Raw genomic sequence first — 13,250 nt, 5'->3', positions numbered from 1 at the left:
GTCTCTTTCAGGTTCTGGTGGCTCCAGGTGTTCCTGGGTTGTAGATGTGTTGCTCCAATCTCTGTCTCAGTCTTCTCCCAGTCTCTCCTCTGTGTGGCATTTATTAAGGCACTTGTCATTAAATTTAGGGCTCAATCAAGAGCCCTCTTAGAGAGATGTGATTGGAGATTAGTCATGCAGATGTCCTATGGAAGATATTCCAACATAGCTGTCTAAGTCTGGGATCAGGAACTCAGTAATGAATGATTTCATTGGCCTGCTATCCTGTTGGTGAAATAGACAACACTTGGTCTATGGCATATTCTGCACTGTGCTAAAGCCTTATACAGTCTCAATTTTTATAAATCACAAGTATTTTCTTTCAAATACTGTTTAATGTTTTTCATTCTGATAAGTTTCACACATGGAATCTCAACAGACTCTAAACACCAAAAACAGTCTTGAAAAATAACAACAAAGTTGGAGGTCTCATATTTTCTGATTTCAAAACTTACTATATTTTTGTGTATGGTGTTAGAAAGTGTTCTAGTTTCATTCTTTTACAAATGGTTGACCAGTTTTCCCAGCACCAGTTGTTAAAGAGACTATCTTTAATCCATTGTATATTCTTGCCTCCTTTGTTGAAGATAAGGTGTCCATAGGTGTGAATTTATCTCTGGGCTTTCTATTATGTTCCATTGATCTATATTTCTGTCTTTGTGCCAGTACCATACTGTCTTTGCAACACTGTTTATAATAGCCAGGACATGGAAGCAACCTAGATGTCCATCAGCAGATGAATGGATAAGAAAGCTGTGGTACATATACACAATGGAGTATTACTCAGCCATCAAAAAGAATACATTTGAATCAGTTCTAATGAGGTGGATGAAACTGGAGCTGATTATACAGAGAGAAGTAAGCCAGAAAGAAAAACACCAATACAGTATACTAACACATATATATGGAATTTAGAAAGATGGTAATGATAACCCTGTATGCGAGACAGCAAAAGAGACGCAGATGTATAGAACAGACTTTTTGACTCTGTGGGAGAGGGAGAGGGCGGGATGATTTGGGAGAATGGCATTGAAACATGTATAATATCATATAAAAAACGAATTGCCAGTCTAGGTTTGATGCAGGATACAGGATGCTTGGGGCTGGTGGACTGGGATAACCCAGAGGGATGGTATGGGGAGGGAGGTGGGAGGGGGGTTCAGGAGTGGGAACTTATGTACACCCGCGGCGATTCATGTTGATGTATGGCAAAACCAATACGGTATTATAAAGTAAAAAAAAAAAAAAAAAAAAACACCAAAGCTTACTATAAAGGAATAATAATCAAAAGAGTTTGGTACTGCCATAAACACAGACACATTGATCAATGGAATTGAGTAAAGAACCCAGAAATAAATCCTTACATGTATGATAATGAAATCTGTTAGTTTCTCAGTCATGTCTGACTCTTTGTGACCCCATGAACTGTAGCCCACCAGGCTCCTCTGTCCACAGAATTTTCTAGGCAAGAATACTGGAGTGGGTTGCCATTCCCTTCTCCAGGGGATCTTCCCCACCCAGGAATTGAACCTGGGTCTCCTGAATTGCAGGCAGATTCTTTACCATCTGAGCCACTGGGGAAGCTCAGAAAAATATTTACATATATGGTCAAATATTTTGCTGCAAGTCCCAAGATCATTAATGATGAAAGGATAGTCTTTTCAGCAAATGGTGTGAAAACTCAATTTCCAGATGCAAAAGAATGGAGTTGGACCCTTTTATTATGCCATATACAAAATTAACTCAAAATAGTAAATATATCACAGTAAAAATTAGTTTTATAATAAAACTATGAACGTATCAGAAGAAAACTTGGGGAAAACGTCCATGACATTGGATTTTGCAATAAGTTTTTGCACACGATACTAAAACATTGTGGGGAAAACAACAACAAAATAGATCATCGTGCATTAAAGGGGACCATTAACATAGTGAAAAGGCAATCTATTAAATGAGAGAAGATATTTGCAAATCGTTTATCTGAAAAAGATTAACATCTAGACAATATAAAGAACTCTTACAATTCAGCAATGACAATCCAAGAGAAAAACATGGGCAAAGGACTTGAATGGACGTTTCTTAAAAGAAGATATGCAATGGTCAAAAAAAAAAAAAAAAAAAACCACATGAAAATGCTCAACAACACTAATAATCAGGGAATTGAAAGTCAGATCACAATGAGATACTACTTCCTACCCATTAGAATGGTTATTATAGAAACAAAATGAAGTGAAACAGAAAGCCTCAAGAAATAACAAGTGTGATCAAGGTTATGGAAAATTGGAACCTTTATGTATTTCTGATGGGAACAAAATAGTGCTAGTGGAAAACAGCATGATGCCCCTCTGCTAAAATCAACATTTAATTATCACATTATTGGAAAAGATTCCATCTTTGACAAAAATTTAACTAGGCTTCTCTGAGTCCTCTTTTTGACTAGGCATTATCCTGGGGTCTGCAGTCCAGTTGTAGCAAGAATCTTGCTAAGTCAGTTTAGAGGAAATCTCTCACCCTTGTTCAAATTCTTCTTCTGCATCCACAATAACTGATTCTCCTGGTCAGCCAGCCTTTAGCAAGAATACTATTAGATTAGTTTAGCATGAATGCCCTTACTTGTGATGTTTTCTCACATTTATTTTCCAGCCACTGCTCCTCTCAATCTGCTCATTGGTTACAAATCCCTGGGTTTCCTCACTGTATTCAGAGTTGAGCCCAATCTCTCCCTTGTGGTGATGGTCTTGACAACTATCACCATAGCTCTGAATAAAGTCTCCCTCACTGGCTTAATATGTATCAGGATAATTTTTCCTTTATCATGATCCAGAAATTCACATTTGGGTATATACTAAAAATAACCAAAACTGGGAATTCAAATAGATATCTGTACACTCATGTTTAATGCAGCATTATTCACTATTACTAAAGTTTAGAAGTACTCAGTTGTCCACTGATGGAAAAATGGACAAACAAAATATGGCATGTACATGCAATGAAACATTATTCAGCCTTAAACAGAAAAAAATTCTAACACATGTTACAATATGGATCAACCTTGAAGATATTATGCAAAGTGGGGAAAAAAAAAAACAGCCAAAGAGAATAAGTATTGTGTGATTCCACTCATGTGAGGCACTTAGAGTAATCAAATTCATAGAGTCTAAAAGTACAATTGGTGTTTGACAGGGGCTGGGGTAAGGAAGGAATGGAGGAGGCATTGATTAGTGGGTACAGAGTTCCAGCTGCAGAAAATGAAAGAGTTCTGGACAAGACTGGTGGTAACAATTGGATAACCATGTTAATGTACTTAATACCACTGAACTGTATGCTTATAAATGGATAAAGTTTTATTACATGTACACGGAAGAACTATACAAAAAAGATCACATGACCCAGATAACCATAATGGTTATAACCACTCACCTAGAGCCAGATATCCAGGAATGTGAAGGCAAGTGAGCCTTAGGAAGCATCATTATGAACAAGGCTAGTGGAGATGATGGAATCCCAGTTGAGCTATTTCAGATGCTAAAAGATGATGCTGTGAAAATGCTGCACTCAATATGCCAGCAAATTTGGAAAATTCAGCAGTGGCCACAGGACTGGAAAAGGTCAGTTTTCATTCCAATCCCAAACAAAGGAAATGGCAAAGAATATTCAAACTACTGCACAATTGCACTCATCTCAGATGCTAGTAAAGTAATGCTCAAAATCCTCCAAGCCAGACTTCAACAGTATGTGAACCATGAACTTCCAGATGTTCAAGCTGATTTAGAAAAACGGAGGAACCAGAGATCAAATTGCCTACATCCATTGGGTCATCAAAAAAGCACAAGAGTTCCAGAAAAAAAACATCTACTTCTGCTTTATTGCCAAAGCCTTTGACTGTGTGGATCACAACAAACTGTGGGAAATTCTTAAGAGATAGGAATACCAAACCACCTTACCTGCCTCCTCAGAAATCTGAATGCAGGTCAGGAAGCAACAGTTAGAACTGGACATGGAAAAACAGACTGGTTCCAAATAGGAAAAGGAGTACGTCAAGGCTGTATATTGTCACCCTGCTTATTTAACTTCTATGCAGAGTACATCATGAGAAATGCTGGCTGTATAAGGCACAAGCTGGAATCAAGATTGCTGGGAGAAATATCAATAACCTCAGATATGCAGATGACACCACCCTTATGGCAGAAAGTGAAGAACTAAAGAGCCTCTTGAGGAAGGTGAAAGAGGAGAGTGAAAAAGTTGGCTTAAAACTCTACATTCAGAAAACTAAGATCATGGCATCTGGTCCCATCACTTCATGGGAAATAGATGGGGAAATAATGGAAACATTGAGAGACTTTATTTTGAGGGGGCTCCAAAATCACTGCAGATGGTGACTGCAGCCATGAAATTAAAAGACACTTGCTCCTTGGAAGAAAAGCTATGACCAACCTAGACAGCATATTAAAAAGCAGAGACATTACTTTGCCAGCAAAGGTCCATCTAGTCAAAGCTATGGTTTTTCCAGTAGCCATTTATGGACGTGAGTTGGACTATAAAGAAAGCTGAGTACTGAAGAATTGATGCTTTTGAACCGTGGTGATGGAAAAGACTCCTGAGAGTCCCTTGGACTGCAAGGAGATCCAACCAGTCCATCTTAAAGAAAATGAGTCCTGAATATTCATTGGAAGGACTGATGCTGAAGCTGAAACTCCAGTACTTGGTCACCTGATGCAAAGAATTGACTCTTTTGAAAAGACCCTGATACTGGGAAAGATTGAAAGCGGGAGGAGAAGGGGACAGTAGACGATGAGATGGTTGGATGGCATCACTGACTCGATGGACATGAATTTGAGCAAGCTCCTGGTGTTGGTGATTGACAGGGAAGCCTGGCATGCTGCAGCCCATGGGGTTGCAAAGAGTCGGACATGACTGAGCAACTGAACTGAACTGAACTGATATATATATATATACATACTATATATATATATATATACACACATATATATATTGGGCTTCCCTGGTGGCTCAGTGGTAAAGAACCCACCTGTCAATGCAGGATATCTAAGAGATGTCAGTTCGATCCCTAGGTGGGGAAGATCCCCTGGAGGCGGGCATGGCAACCCATTCCAGTATTCTTGCCTGGAGATTTCCATAGACAGAGGAGACTAGTGGGCTACAGTCCATAGGGTTGCAAAGAGACAGACATGACTGAAGTGACTTAGTATTATATAATATATATTATATATATATATATTTACCAGGGGCTTTCCAGGTGGCTCAGTGGTAAAGAATCCACCTACCAATCCAGGAGACTCAAGAGGCACAACTTCTGTCTCTGGCTTGTGAAGACCTTCTAGAGAAGGAAATAGCAACTGGCTCCAGTATTCTTGCCTGGAAAATTCCATGACAGTGGAACCTGGTGACCACAGTCCATGGGGTCACAAAGAGTTGGACATGACTGAGTGAACACGCATACACACACCGTATATACCATAATTTAAAAAAAGAAAATGAGACATTCTCAGTGAACAAACTATAATTCTCAACATAGTATTATAACGCTGTTCCAACTTATTATGTATTTCTCATTCAGCTAATGTCACGGTATAACATTAAAGCAAAGAACATGTGATCAAACTTTTTTTCCAAGCATTTTAAATTTTAAAAATTAACATAATTAATTTTAATTAATCAATGTGATTAATGTTTAATCCTTTATTCATATATTACTACTAAAAATTTCTGAGCTGAATAAGCTGGGAGTTTTTTTTAGTTTTATTTTTAAATTGTACTGTTTGAATATTTGACATTTTCTTAAATGTAAAAGCCACTCTTTCTTGAAAAAATAATTCTAAAGAGAGCTTGGCCTCCAGGAATAATTATTATGATTGCATTAATAGGTTTGGATTTGACTTGAGAATACAGAGACTCCAACTAGAGGGCTGGAAGTACACGCAAGAAGATAACCAATTCATCAGTTCTAAGGACTCAGCCACTCCAGGAAAATGGCCCTTTATTATTTTATTCACATTTCTATAACTGTTATTAGAAAGAGTCTGTTTCTTGGGGCTTCCCAGGTGGCTCGGTGGTAAAGAATCCACCTGTCAATGCAGGAGCTGCAAGAGACCCTGGTTCAATCCCTGGGTCAAGGAGATACCAAGAAGGAAATGGCAAACTACTCCAGTATTCTTGCCTACAGAATCCCGTGGACAGAGGAGCCTGGAGGGCTACAGTCTATGGGGTTGCAAATGAGTTGGGCAAAACTTAGGAACTCAGCAACACATTCAATTTCTGAATAATACTATTTCTGAATCAAATAATACTTATGCTCTTTACAAAATTCATCCCCTCTTATTCTTTCTATTTGGGAAATAATAAGTCTATTCTTATAATGCAAGTTTCTAGTAAAGAAATGTGCTCATATCCTTTAGGAAAATAGTGTTATTTTAAAGAGGAAGAAAAAGTGAAAGTGCTAGTCGTTCAGTTGTGCCTGACTCTATGCGGCCCCATGGACTGGCCCTCTAGGCTCCTCTGTCCATGGGATTCTCCAGGCAAGCATACTAAAGTGGGTAGTCATTTCCCTCTCCAGGGGATCTTCCTGACCCAAGGATTGAACCCAGGTCTCCCACATTGCTGGCAAATTCTTTACTGTCAGAGCCACCAGGGACTCAAAAAGGAAGTCTGGTTATTTAATTTGTGATTTCTCCCAGCATATTAATGTTTAAATTAAGCAGTGGCAAACTATCTTTCAGTTAAAGAGAATCATTATCAATATTTGAAGATTTTAGCAGAACTGGGGGGCCTTAAATCCTGAAAGAGTCTTCTCAGTGGCTGGTTTTGTGGCTATGATTTCTACATATTTAGCTATTTGGTAAAACTAAGAGTGCAGATAAAGAATCTCCAAAAATATTTTCTTTGTGGTTTAAAAACCAAAAAGTGATTAATAAATCTATATCTTAGACCATTAAAAAAATTCTAATAAACTGATTTCTTTAAAAAATCAAGACCCTCTTCAATCCATTTGCCTGGGGAGAAGTCCTCACCTGAGACTAAAGGTTGCAAAGGGTAGAATTGTCAATGGATATTCAACTGTTGAAATTTTATTAAGATTTTAGTTATTTATGTTTGTACTCTGGTTACAAATAGGAATAATTTTTGAGTGATCCACTCTAAACCCTGTTTTTCCAATAAGTCCTTTGGGGTACGTTTTTGCAGAAATCGAGGTATTTCTGGAACAGATACGTGGTGTTGTAGCAAAAACATCTAACTTCTATCATTTTTGGAGGATTATTTGGAGTTTTATACAAATTGTCTTATTTAATCCTAAATAAGAGTATTTTTGTGGAGAAGGCAATGGCAACCCACTCCCGTGTTCTTGCCTGGAGAATCCCAGGGACGGGGGAGCCTGGTGGGCTGCCGTCTATGGGGTCACACAGAGTCGGACACGACTGAAGCGACTTAGCAGCAGCAGCAGCAGCAGCAGCAGCAAGAGCTTTTTGAGTTTGGTATAACTGCGCATTTAACTGTGGTTCGATGGTATTTTTTTCAAGAATAGTACAAAAAATTCCCATATCCTCTTCAAACAATCTCCTTAAATGATAACATTTATCACATTACCTTTATCATTCTCTTTGTCTCTGCTTATAATAACTACAATATGACTCAAACCAGGAAATTAGCATTGGTACACTAATATTATCAAATTCAAATTGCCTGTTAATGTTGTTTATAACAGAAGAAAACATATTGCCTGTAGTTGCCATGTTGTTACAGGTTCCTTCAATATAGAATCATTCCAGTTTTCCTTTGTCTTTCATGACTTTAACATTTTAAAAGAGTACAGTCTAGGTCTTTGCTAGAATATTGTTAACCGTAAGTTTGTCTCATGTTTCTTTATGATTATGTTCAAATTAGGCATTTTTGCCTAAAGGGTCCAATTGTCGTCATAGCACAATTAAAGTTACACAGCTAATTAAATTTGAGGCCAGGATTTGAATTTGATTGAGAATCCAAAAACTACATTATCAACCTCCATTCATTACATCATGAATAATTACAGAATTTCTCATATAATCTCTCAAAAAAGGATAATGACTTCTGTAAATATCACAAAGATTTCCTTTTGCATCAGCCACATTATAAAATGTGAAGGCAGGAAAATCAAATGGTATCATGGAATTGACCTGATACCATTCCTGTATAAATACATGTTTATTATCTATTACTTGGGAAATGTAGTCCAAAAATTTGAATTAATATAAAACTTTATTGTATTGGTGTGTCTTGGTTTATCACTTCTCTGTTTCCTTACTTTACTTACTTAGGGCTTCCCCAGTGACTCAGCGGTAAAGAATCTGCCTGAAATGCAGGAGTCTCAGAAGACTAGGGTATGATCCTTGGATTGATAAGATCCCTGGGAAGAGGAAATGGCAGGACACTCCAGTATTCTTGCCCAGAAAAGCCCATGGACAGGGGAGCCTGGCGGGCTACAGTCCATAGGGTTTCAAAGAGTTAGACACAACTGAAGCAACTTAGCACACACATGCATGTACTTTTCTTTCCTATTTGGCGTCTGTCTTCTTTTCTTGCCCTAAAATGTGTTACCTGATAGAAAAGTGTCAGGGTAATTCTATAGCACTTCAACTTATACTAGTCATTTTCTAAAGAACATAATATAAGCATTATAATTAAACTACACCCCATTCCAGAAATTCAACTTCTAGAAACTTTATACGCATATAGTGATTTCTGTGTCATATTCTGCTCTTTTAATTTCAATATCCATCAAATTAGCAAAGTCAATGAAAAAAATAGTAGCATGAGTCCATATTAATAAATAAACTTCCATATTTCTGAAACTTCAACATCTTTTTCTAATGTCATTACTATGTGGTACTTTTAAGCAATACTCAATTAATTCTCAATTATCACTAATATTTTACTCATGAGTATCTTTAAGAGTAAACTTAAGTTCTACAAATAAAAATTTCCTGGATAGCCTTTATTTTAAATTCAGTTTGTAGACTTTCAAAATCATGATTAACTTGATTTTCAGTTAAACTAAAAAGTCTCTGAAAATAAACATGGTATATTTGGTTCTGGAAATAACAATAGAAAACATCTCAAGGTGTCATATAGTAAATATAAATATTAATATGTGAAACTTTTGTTTTAGTATGCATGTATGTGTGTGTGTTTTGTATAATATGTGGAAAGGAGAAATAGTTTATTTACTGTGACACAATCAAAGGCTTGAAAGTCACTGGTTTAATCAGAATTCAAATCAAACTCATTCTTTGCCATTTTTAACTATGGGTAACAAATGGGACATCTGTTTATTAATTTTCTTTTCTCCTGCCTACACTAGATATTTCTAGGGACCTTTCACAGCCTCTCCCCACCCTCCCTCACAAATTCACAGAGATAAACTTGTCATCTAGAAATACTTCCTTCTTTTCTACTCTGCTTTCTTATAAAATTAAAGCAGTTTCAGCCAGAACATCAGGTAGATAGCTGTTAGAGTTCTCTTCTTCCTGTTGGTAATAATCTTTAGACTCTTCTTACCTGATGAAGTTTACCTAAACAAAATGTCAGTTTGTCTAATTTGCTTACCCTTGTATTTTGAGTTCTTACCCTATCATATGGACATGTTTATTAAATAAATAATTGAATGAGTACAACCTATGTACAAAAGAGATCCTGTCTAGCAGTACACAATGACCTTTCTAAATCACTCCTCCAAACCAAATTGTTTAATGTGATTCTTATGGGACTAAGGCATTTTCCCTGAGATTGCACAATTTAAGGGGTAAGGGGGAAAGAGGACACTTCTTGACTGAGATAACAATAGGGCTGGCTGCAAATTAAATCCAACCAGTTTGGGATTTTGGAATTAGCAGATGTAAACTTATATAGAATGGATAAACAACAAGGGAACTCTGCTTAATGTTATGTGACAACCTGGATGGGAGGGGAGTTTGGGGGAGAATGGATACATGTATATGTATGGCTGAGTTCCTTTGCTATCCACCTGAAACTATCACAGCATTGCTAATCTACTATACTCCCATATAGGGGCTTACCTGGTGGTTCAGTGGTAAAGAATCTGTCCGCCAAAGCAGGAGACATGGGTTCGATCCCTGGGTTGGGAAGATCCCCTGGAGAAGGAAATGGCAACCTGCTCTAGTATTCTTAACCTGGGAAGTCCCACAGACAGAGGAGCCTGGCAAGCTATAGTTCCTTGGGGTAGCAAGAGTCGGACACAACTTAGCGACCAACCAACAACAGCAAATACTCCAATATAAAATAAAAAGTTTGGTTTTTTTCTTTTAAAATTAAAAGTATATATATAGTATAGATTAACAAGGTGTTACTATATAGCCCAGGGAACTAGATTCAGTTTGCTGTGATAACCTATAATGGTAAAGAATACATATATGTATAACTGAATCACTTTGTTCTACAGCAGAAATTAACATAACGTTGTAAATCAACTATACTTTAATAAAGTAATTTTTTAAATACAGCCAGCAAAAATGTTTTGTTTGGCCCACACATTTTAATTAATGTCCTATATTTAGGTATTAGAAATTCTCACATAAAAACTCAGCTTGTCTTAAAAGATCATAAGATCTGGCAACGCCAGGTCTATGTTTGGCTGGACCTGGGGTAGCTAATTCATTTCAATGAGTCTTGAGTATAAATCTTTTCTTCAGGTTTGTCTCCCTTACTAGAGTGTGAGTTCCCCCCAGAATCCTCCTATCGTGTGTTTTTTAGTTAAGCTCAACAGACATAGGGCTTCCCTGGTGTTTCAGTGGTAAAGAATCTGCCTGCAACGCAGGAGACACGGGTTCAGTGTCTAGGTTGGGAAGATCCCCTAGAGAAGGAAATGGGAAGTGACTCCAGTATTCTTGCCTGAAAAATCCCGTGGACAGAGGCGTCCAAGGTGTCACAAAAGTCAGACACGACTTACCGACTAAACCATCACCACTACTACCAGACATATATAGGATGAAGGCATAAATTATGAATGGGTCACAGTGCTGAAGGTCAGCTTTGAAGACAACTTAGGTAACTTTGAGTTCAGTTCTCTCTTCTCTTCCTCACTACCTCTAGTGTTCATCCCACAGACATTTTATCTAAGCTCGTGTTTCAGTTATCCTCTCTGCCATAAGGCAAAATCTGTAAGCCTGCTTCCTGAGATCTAATCAGAAGTCACTAACTGCCCCTCAACAGTTTGGACTATGTCACAAGCTTACTCTGTTATCTAGCCAACACATACTTTCTAACTGATGACCCTAATTTTCTTTTACAGTTACCATTATCTTCCCATGCACATAACCTTGAAACCTCAGCAGTTTTAGATCCCTCTTCTGCCCTCCCCAGCCTCATTCAGTGAGTTATCAAGTCTAGTTTATTCATTCTTTACAATAGTGAATGTCTCTTTTCCTCTCTTTTCCTTCCTCTATTCAAGATTGAGTTTTACTTTTTGATAAACAACTAATTGCTCTCCTTGTCTCAAGCCTTTTGCCTTTCAACATAAATGTATCTATTTTGTTGTTATTCAGTCACTTAGCCATGTCTGACTCTTTGTAACCCCATGGACTGCAGCACTCCAGGCTTCCCTGTCCATCACCATCTCCTGGAGCTTGTTCAAACTCATTTCCGTTGAGTTGGTGATGCCATCCAACCATCTTATCCTCTGTTGTCCCCTTCTTCTCCTGCCTTCAACCTTTCCCAGCATCAGGGTCTTTTCTAATGAGTTGGCTCTTTCCATCAGGTGGCCAAAGTATTAGAGATTCAGCCTCAGTCCTTCCAATGAATATTCAGGACTGATTTCCTTTAGGATTGACTGGTTTGATATTCCTTGCAGTCCAAAGGACTTGCAAGAGTCTTCTCCAACACCACAGCACTCAGCCTTCTTTATGGTCCAACTCTCACATCCATACATGACTACTGGAAAAATCATAGCTGTTACTATATAGATCTTTGTTGGCAAAGTAATGTCTCTGCTTTTTAATATGCTGTCTAAGTTTGTTTATCTCTAATGCCAACAAATATTTAGCCAGTGTCCATTGCTGTCTTAGAAATTAGGGATACAGCAGTGAATAAAAGTGACACAGAGTCCTTGCATTCATGGATTTGTAACCAATGAGGGATACAGCAAACAAACACATGTATAATCATATAATGTCACATAGTAATAAATTACGTGAAAAAATAAATTATGGGGATAGGCAATAACAGATGGGGCTTCCCTGTTGGCTCAGCAGTAAAGAATCCACCTGCCAGTGCAGGAGTCTCAAGTTCGACCTCTGAGTTAGGAAAATTCCTTGGAGAAGGAAGTGGCAACCCACTCCAGTATTCTTGCCTCAAAAATCCCATGGACAGAGGAGAGTGGGGCAGGCCATAATCTATGGGGTTGTGAAGAGTCAAACACGACTTAGCTACTAAACAACAGACTTAGCTACTAAGCAACAACAACAATAACAATAATGTTAGAGAGGTATGACTTTTGAAAAAATAATAGTAATTCTTTCAACATTTAAATTCATATGCGATTCAAGGACACATTATGTAGAGTTTCTTGGATTAACTTTCCTGAAACATGTCACATAACGTCTCTTCTCTATTGAAACACATTTAACAGATATTCATCCATAAAACAAGTGGAACAGAGTCCAAAGTGGTTAGCTCAGGGCTACCTAGTCTGGGCCCAGGTATTCTTTTTTGCCTTTAGTGTATAAACACAAAACTTGGTTAATTTCTTGGCCTTATACTTTGCTATTTAATTGGTTTATTACTATCTTAAGCCTTTCTGAAGCACCCTTACTCTCTCCTCCCTTCTTCCTGCTCTAGGTCACCCAGTGTGACATGGAATCCACCACCTCGTAATGAACTGTCTCTTTGTGGTTATATTTTATATTCCCAGGTGGATGGCATATTTTTGAAAGATAATTGTCTCATGTTACTTTATACACTTCTTAGTACTTTATAAAGTGATTGGCATACAAACACATGTTTGTTAAGTAAGTGTTGACCAACCAGCTACATGAATTGACCACAGGCAGCCTCTTGGCTCCAAGTGGACACACCCTTGCATCATCTGCTCTTTTCCCTTGGTGACATTAGGCCTATACCTGAGACAGAATCATCACTTGACTTTTCCATTTGAATATGCCTTTTATTTTTCCCTTAAAAGCAATATGTCACTGTAATCCATATAG

The sequence above is a fragment of the Capricornis sumatraensis genome, chromosome 6 (assembly GCF_032405125.1).
Source record: "Capricornis sumatraensis isolate serow.1 chromosome 6, serow.2, whole genome shotgun sequence".
In the NCBI taxonomy this organism is placed as follows: Eukaryota; Metazoa; Chordata; class Mammalia; order Artiodactyla; family Bovidae; genus Capricornis; species Capricornis sumatraensis.
This window is presented reverse-complemented; position numbering follows the sequence as displayed.